At 36.1% G+C, this 6,528-nt stretch overlaps 1 long non-coding RNA gene across 1 annotated transcript; it reads left to right on the forward strand.

Moving 5' to 3' along the window:
- Positions 1-611: 611 nt before the first annotated feature.
- LOC146440350 (uncharacterized) lies at positions 612-6,274 on the forward strand. Its single transcript, XR_014851411.1, has 3 exons — positions 612-680; positions 4,066-4,149; positions 6,124-6,274. It is a non-coding gene; the product is annotated as an uncharacterized LOC146440350 (long non-coding RNA).
- Positions 6,275-6,528: the final 254 nt, after the last annotated feature.

The raw sequence follows: 6,528 nt of genomic DNA on the forward strand, positions 1-6,528 counted from the left end.
CAGTGCACACAGTCTTAACACACTTCTGAATGTAAATTTATTCTCAGACAGTTTAATTAAGTTGATTTTCAATCCTGAATTTTAATTCAACTCTTCAGTCTTGAGTCAATCCTCAATTCAAGCAGAATATTGAGCATCATAAGTGGGAACAGCTTGAGGGAGAACTGGACCTCCAATTTGAAGCATGAATCTCTCCATAAACAGGTTGTTACTACAGACCAGCTTTGACCTCCAACATCACTTGCTTAAGACTTCTGCACGGGACTTTCTCCAACTGATAAAAGAGAAATGTGTTGAGAGCTGCAACTCCTGCAAGACATATTTCAATGAACAGGAACCTCTGTCCTACTGGAAATAAAAGCCTTGAGCTGCATACCCCAAATCACCACTGAATAAAGAGCATCTTTCTCCTTGTCTCTGTTCACTTGTTAAGTCTCTGAGCTCTTAAAAGTTAATCACAAATTATTATATCAGTGCAGGAAGGACATAATTTGACAGGTAGAGAGATGCCAGGTTACAGTTTTAGCCTGAATGACTTTATATGCAAGTCATGAGAAGGAATAAATATTGACTCTCAGGTTTCACCTGATCCTGGTAGGAGTTACACATGTAAAAGGACAATAGGACTTGACAGAGAACTGCAGGACTTGACAAAAGAGAAGAAAAATCGTATCGTCACAGTAAGTAATTATCTGTCATTGAAAAGGGATGGTCTGTTACAGCAGGAAAAAGAAAGGATCTGGACACTAGTTTCTAGAACTCTTTGCAGAACAGAAAGTTTATTTTTCTGGCTCATGCCAGGAGCTAAATTGGGTAGCTATTACCAATACTGTTGCAGACAAGGGTTTACAGACACAGAAATGACTCACAAAGTCTAAGGAAAACAAGGAACTTCTTAATCTCCTTTCTCTTAGGCAGCAGTAGTGAAGAATATTTCTAGGGGAAGAAATTAGTTGGTCTTAGTGAACTAATGTGTGGGAGTAGGTTAATCTTCCAGAGAGTGGGTGTGTTCCTCTGCCAGAGATTACTGTGCTGACAAGTTAGGTATTTAATGTGTTCCCAAGTGCCATACCACATAGTTTAGGTATCTTCTGTGCTCTAACAGTGGATCTCTTATAAAAGTCCAATATGGTAAAATAAGGGGTGATGACTCTGTCACATGAAACATTCTCTTACATGATCACTCATTTGGTCCCAGTTTGAAAGCTCAAGAAGGGTTTACAATTAAAAAAAAAAAAAAAGCTCTAGCAGACTTTTTTATGATTCTCCATTAGTTTGTTTTGTTTTGTTTTGCTCTTTATAGACAAGATTGTGAAGATTTGAGAAGTGCAGTTTAGATTCTGGATGCTTAACCTGATTCATAAAAAGGATCTAATTTAAAGAGCATACTTTTGTCAGACTTTTCACCGGAAAACATAAGTCATTTTTGACTTACTGACTGAGTGATAGGTAAATTCTGTCACAGAATTTCAAGTGAAAACTACTGAAGAAAATGGCACTCTGACTTTCCACATTTTGAACTCCAATACTTGTCTAACAGATTATTTGTTATTCAGACTTTTATAGAAGCAACTCTGTTTCAGCCATAATATTTTGCCTGATTGTTTGTGACATTCATTTCTAGAATTTAGAATAGCATGATACACCTAATATTCTCTGTCTGTACTCAACTCTATTATAAAATTCAGGCTGTCTGCTTATGACAGACACTCATTAAGGAGGGGTTTATGATTTAGCATTGCAATTACAGTCTCTGGGGGAGCTTCCAAGGAAACACAACCTGGTTAAAAAATTATGGTTAGGCAGGAAGGTGAGTGCAGCAGTGTCTGTAGCTGAAATGCCCCAAACTGAGTGGCATTTGTCCCAGAGAAGCAAAGCTAACCAGGAAGACAACCATTATCCAGTTGAACTGCAAAAGTACTTTTGGAAAAAACAATCAGCTTAAAAAAAAATAAAAATTAAAAATAAAATTTGTAGGGGAAAACAGGGAACAGGAGACAAATAAAAATTAAAAAAAAACCAACCAAACAAACAAACAAAAAACCCAAATCTGTCAAAATCTGTTTTGGTCCTGCCAGAAGCTGTTGCATGGCATCACCACCCTGCCCAAACCAGGCTGAGCATCCTCCCCTGGGGTGCTGTGAGGAGCTTGCACCTGGATAGGACAGGGCAGCTGGGGGAGTGAGCAGAGACCCTTTGGGTGTGTGTCTGTGACCTGGTGAGGATTTCCTCCCCACATCTCCATCAGGGATTGCAGCGAGCAGCATGGACACAAAGCACAGCTGGAGCACCTGCAGCTCCCACAGAAGGGGCTGTTTGTAAGGACTGTAAATCCTGGAGAGGGTTTGTGTGCTTAAAACCCACACAATTTGAGAGGGATGTGAGTTTGTGCGTGTAGATATTAGCCTGTGTGTATTTGGGTGTAATTTATATAAAATACTTTGAGATTAGGAGAGTGTTTAGAAATTTGTAGTTGGATATTTAACAGCTTTGACAGTGTCTAGTATTGCAGTTTCTCTGTTGCATTTTTGATACTGGCCTTGAATGTGTAGTTCACTGACTTAGTTTTGTGCTATTAATAAACAAATAAACTGTTTTGATCTCTGTTTAGTTCAAACCACTTGAACTGGAAAAGATTTCCTTGTTACACAAACCTGGTTTGCTTTTTAAATAGTAACTTGAAATATAAGAATGTGATATAGGAAGAGTAAAATATTACAGTATTACTTATTATAATAGTCTTTAGACCACATTAGATAAAGACATTGTTTAAATGCTAAAATGGTCACAAGCACAATTTGGAGTCTTTAGAATTATTAAAAAAACAGAATACTGGGTCAAAGATACCTCAGTGACCTGAAGGCAAAACCCACATCAGAGTTATCAAGCCAGAACTAACAATGTCATGGTGCTATTTGAACCAAAAAGTCATTCTAAGCTTTCTCCTCCTGGGAACTGATCCCCATCACTTTCTATCATATTGCTGTTATGATAAGACTATGCAAGTAATAGCCCAGGAATAACAGACTCCAAACATTTACATACTTTATCAAAGTGCTGATCACAGTGACACGCTCCTTAACCAAACAATAAAAGAGAGGAGGAAAAAGACCTTCTATTTTCTGATCTCTTTTGCATATTGTCATTCTTGCTTTAACTCATTTGTCCATAAAAATTTCTCTGTGATAGAAAATGTCAGATGATGATAATGAATAAGCACAAACCACTGACTAAATGACAAATTGTGTGCACTCAGCAAACTGAGCTGCTTTTAATTTTTTTTTGGCCAATTATTTCAATGTACTGCAAGAAAGGACATCAGATATGTGGCCATGCAGCCGTGATTGTTCCCATTAAATATGTAAATGGATTATTATCATATGTCATAAACCTCACATCATCTTCAGCACAAACACGAACTTGGAACTGCAAGAGACTTCATAGATTAATGAGTTCAGTTTCTGCTTTTACAAGCAATTATGTTACACATCCCATTTCATAAACTAATCAAAGTTTAAAATTAATTAAGGCTTTACCCCTTTTGTGTTGGACACTTTTCCAGATTCTTCTTCTCAGAAACCTTATTTTAATTTCCAACACAGATTTTATTCACTTCCAGTTTATTTGCAATTATTTTTGCACCAAGTAGACTTTCCCCTCTTGGATATTTATTATCACTGATGTATTTACAGAAAGCAAGTATAATCCCTATTTAGCCTTCATTTTGCAAGGTTAACTAGCCAAGCTGTTTCAGACTCCTTTAATAAGAGAAGTTTTTTCATTTCCTAATCATTCCTCTATTGTCTTCTCTGAACTTAATCTAGTCTGAGTTTTACTTCTGTGGGATACAGGGATTATCTCACTTGGGACACTCAAGGATGTGCTTTGCCTTTTTCTGTTGGCTACATCATACTGGTCTGGGATCAGTCAGTTCCACAAGGTCTGTCCCTCTGTCATTACCACCTCATCAAATCCCAGTTTACAGGAAAATTGTTGTTATTATTTCAAAAGTGCATGAGTTTGTATTTTGCATTTCTGAACTTCATCTCATCCCTATTATTCTAGTCCTGAGGGCAATCTCTCATCTCTTCCCTTCAGTGCCATTGATGAATATTTTTCTGTATTAATGATGACTCCACAACTCACAATGTCAGTAAGTTTTATCAGTATCTTCCCCACTTCTTTACTGTGGGAACTAATGAAATTCTTAAATGTTACTGATAACTTTTTTATTTAATATTTTCCCTGTTTACTCTGACTGAAACATATACCCTCTATTCTACTACTCCTCACTTTCTAATCTAACTTTTTTTTTCTTCTTTTTTGTTTCAGCACCATGTCAAATACTTTGCTAAAATCCCTATGTATTAGAGTCACCATCTTTTCATTTAACTACAAAATCTCTTTCAACATACTGTGGCATGATCTATTTCTGCTAACCTAGATTTGTGCATGACTTTATATTACACTTACCATCCTTTCCGTGTTTTTTTAAAGGAAGAATTCTTAATCCTTTGATATAATTAATATTAGATTAACAAGCTTGAGGTGGGTTAGATCACTTTCCCCTCCTCCCTTCTTAAGTGTAGGTGTTAATTTGCTATTCTTAAATAAGGTGTCACATTTATCTTGTTAGATTTATTCTAAATATTTGCTCCCAGACCTGTAATTTCATGTCCCAGCTCTTTCAGAAATGGGGTTAAAAATTTTCTAGTGCCCCCCTACCTGAACACATTCAACCTTGTTAGATTTTCTTCTCTATTCATTCTACTTATTTCCTCTTTTTCTCACCCATTATTCTTTTTTGAGCAATGAGACCTTTGCTATTTCTTTTAATAGTTTTACATGTCTATTTGAACTTGCCTTTGGGAAACTTTTTTTCTACCCATTGCATGTCATGTTTTCTGAAACAATAATTTTATCACATCCTTTTTATCTCACAGTTTCTAATTTCTTGAGGTTCTTTACCCAGTTAATTCTTTAAGCTATAGACTCATGTATTTCTTATATTAATGGGATGTTTTTGTCACTGAATTTCTAAATTTCTAAAATTCCAAGTCTCTATTGTATTTTAGTTCCTGAGCACTTTATTCCAATTAATTCTATTAGTTTCCTCAAATTTTTATTTTTTTAATATCAGGAACCTTAAGTATGGAAATATACCTAAGGTTCTACTTCTGAATAGTCTTACATTCAGCACAAATGAAATCAATTTGCTTAGATTAAACCACTTGTGTTTTCCATAAGTATGCAGTGCTTTTTTTCCATGTCATAGTCAGTTAAAAGAAAATATATGTATAAAGGGCCAAGGGCTATTAGGAGAAAGAAAATCTGCTAATTTTCACATTGAGTAATAATAAGCAGCATTTGATTTCCAGTTCATTTCTGCAAACATGAGTGTCATAAAATAGCACACTTGTGCATATCTAAAATAATGGTTTTACTGAGATACTACTTAGAGAAAAAACATGTGAACTCAGGGAAAAGACCTTAGACACCATATCTGTCACAAATCTGGCCAGCTCAGATTGTAGGAAGATGATTTTCTGTCCATCTGCACCTGTGAATGAAATAATTTCTATTTTATCAGTGCTGTTACAGTGCTTTATTTCAATTTGCATCTGACCTAAAGGAAATAAAATCATAAAAATCTTGCAGTCTTTCCCTGACATAATTTCTCCTAAGCATATGCTCTATTTAGAGCACATGTCCTGTGAGAGAAGCTGAAGGCACTGGGAATGTTTAGTCTGGAGAAAAGGAGGCTCAGAGGAGACCTTATCCTCTACAACTCCCTGAAAGGAGATTTTAGCCAGGTGGGGGTGAGTCTTTTTTACCAGATAAAAAGTAATAGGACAAGAGGACACAGCTTCAAGTTGCATCAGAGGAGGTTTAGGTTTGATATTGGGAAAAATTTCTTGACTGAAAATGTGGTCAGGAAATGGAACAGACTCCTCAGGGAAGTAGTCAAATCACCCTCTCTGGAAGTGTTCAAAAAACATGCAGATTTTGCACTTAGAGATATGGTTTAATGGTGAACATGGTGGTGCTAGTTTAGTGGTTGAATTTGATGATCTTAGATGTCTTCTCCAATCTTAAAAATTTTATGATTCTTCTACCTTCCAGTAAAAGATTCCTTCTTCAAGCTCCTGGATCTGGTTACACAAACACACCTCAATTACTCGTCACCTCTATGACTGCGCCTTAAAGGTGGTTGGTGTTATCATTTCCATCCTTAAAATACAAGGGAAAGTGAGTTTGATCTAAATCCACTTCTCAAGCAGATACACATGTTTTTCATATAAAAGTGCATCCTCAGGAGAAATTTAAACTTAAAAACTGGGACTCAGCAAATTATAAGCATGATGTGGCAAAGTCCTGAGCTCCTTGAGCAGGAGACTTGTATAGATGAATTTATTACAATCATTTACTTCATTCACCTTCATGTTTTTATTTTGCTGTGAAATTAATGATAGATACACTATAGCATCCGACAAAGCAGCCCAAAATAGCAAGGGTCTCCCTGATGAG

Source organism: Lichenostomus cassidix, chromosome 3, assembly GCF_008360975.1.
Source record: "Lichenostomus cassidix isolate B80296 chromosome 3, HeHo_3.0, whole genome shotgun sequence".
Lineage (NCBI taxonomy): Eukaryota > Metazoa > Chordata > Aves > Passeriformes > Meliphagidae > Lichenostomus > Lichenostomus cassidix.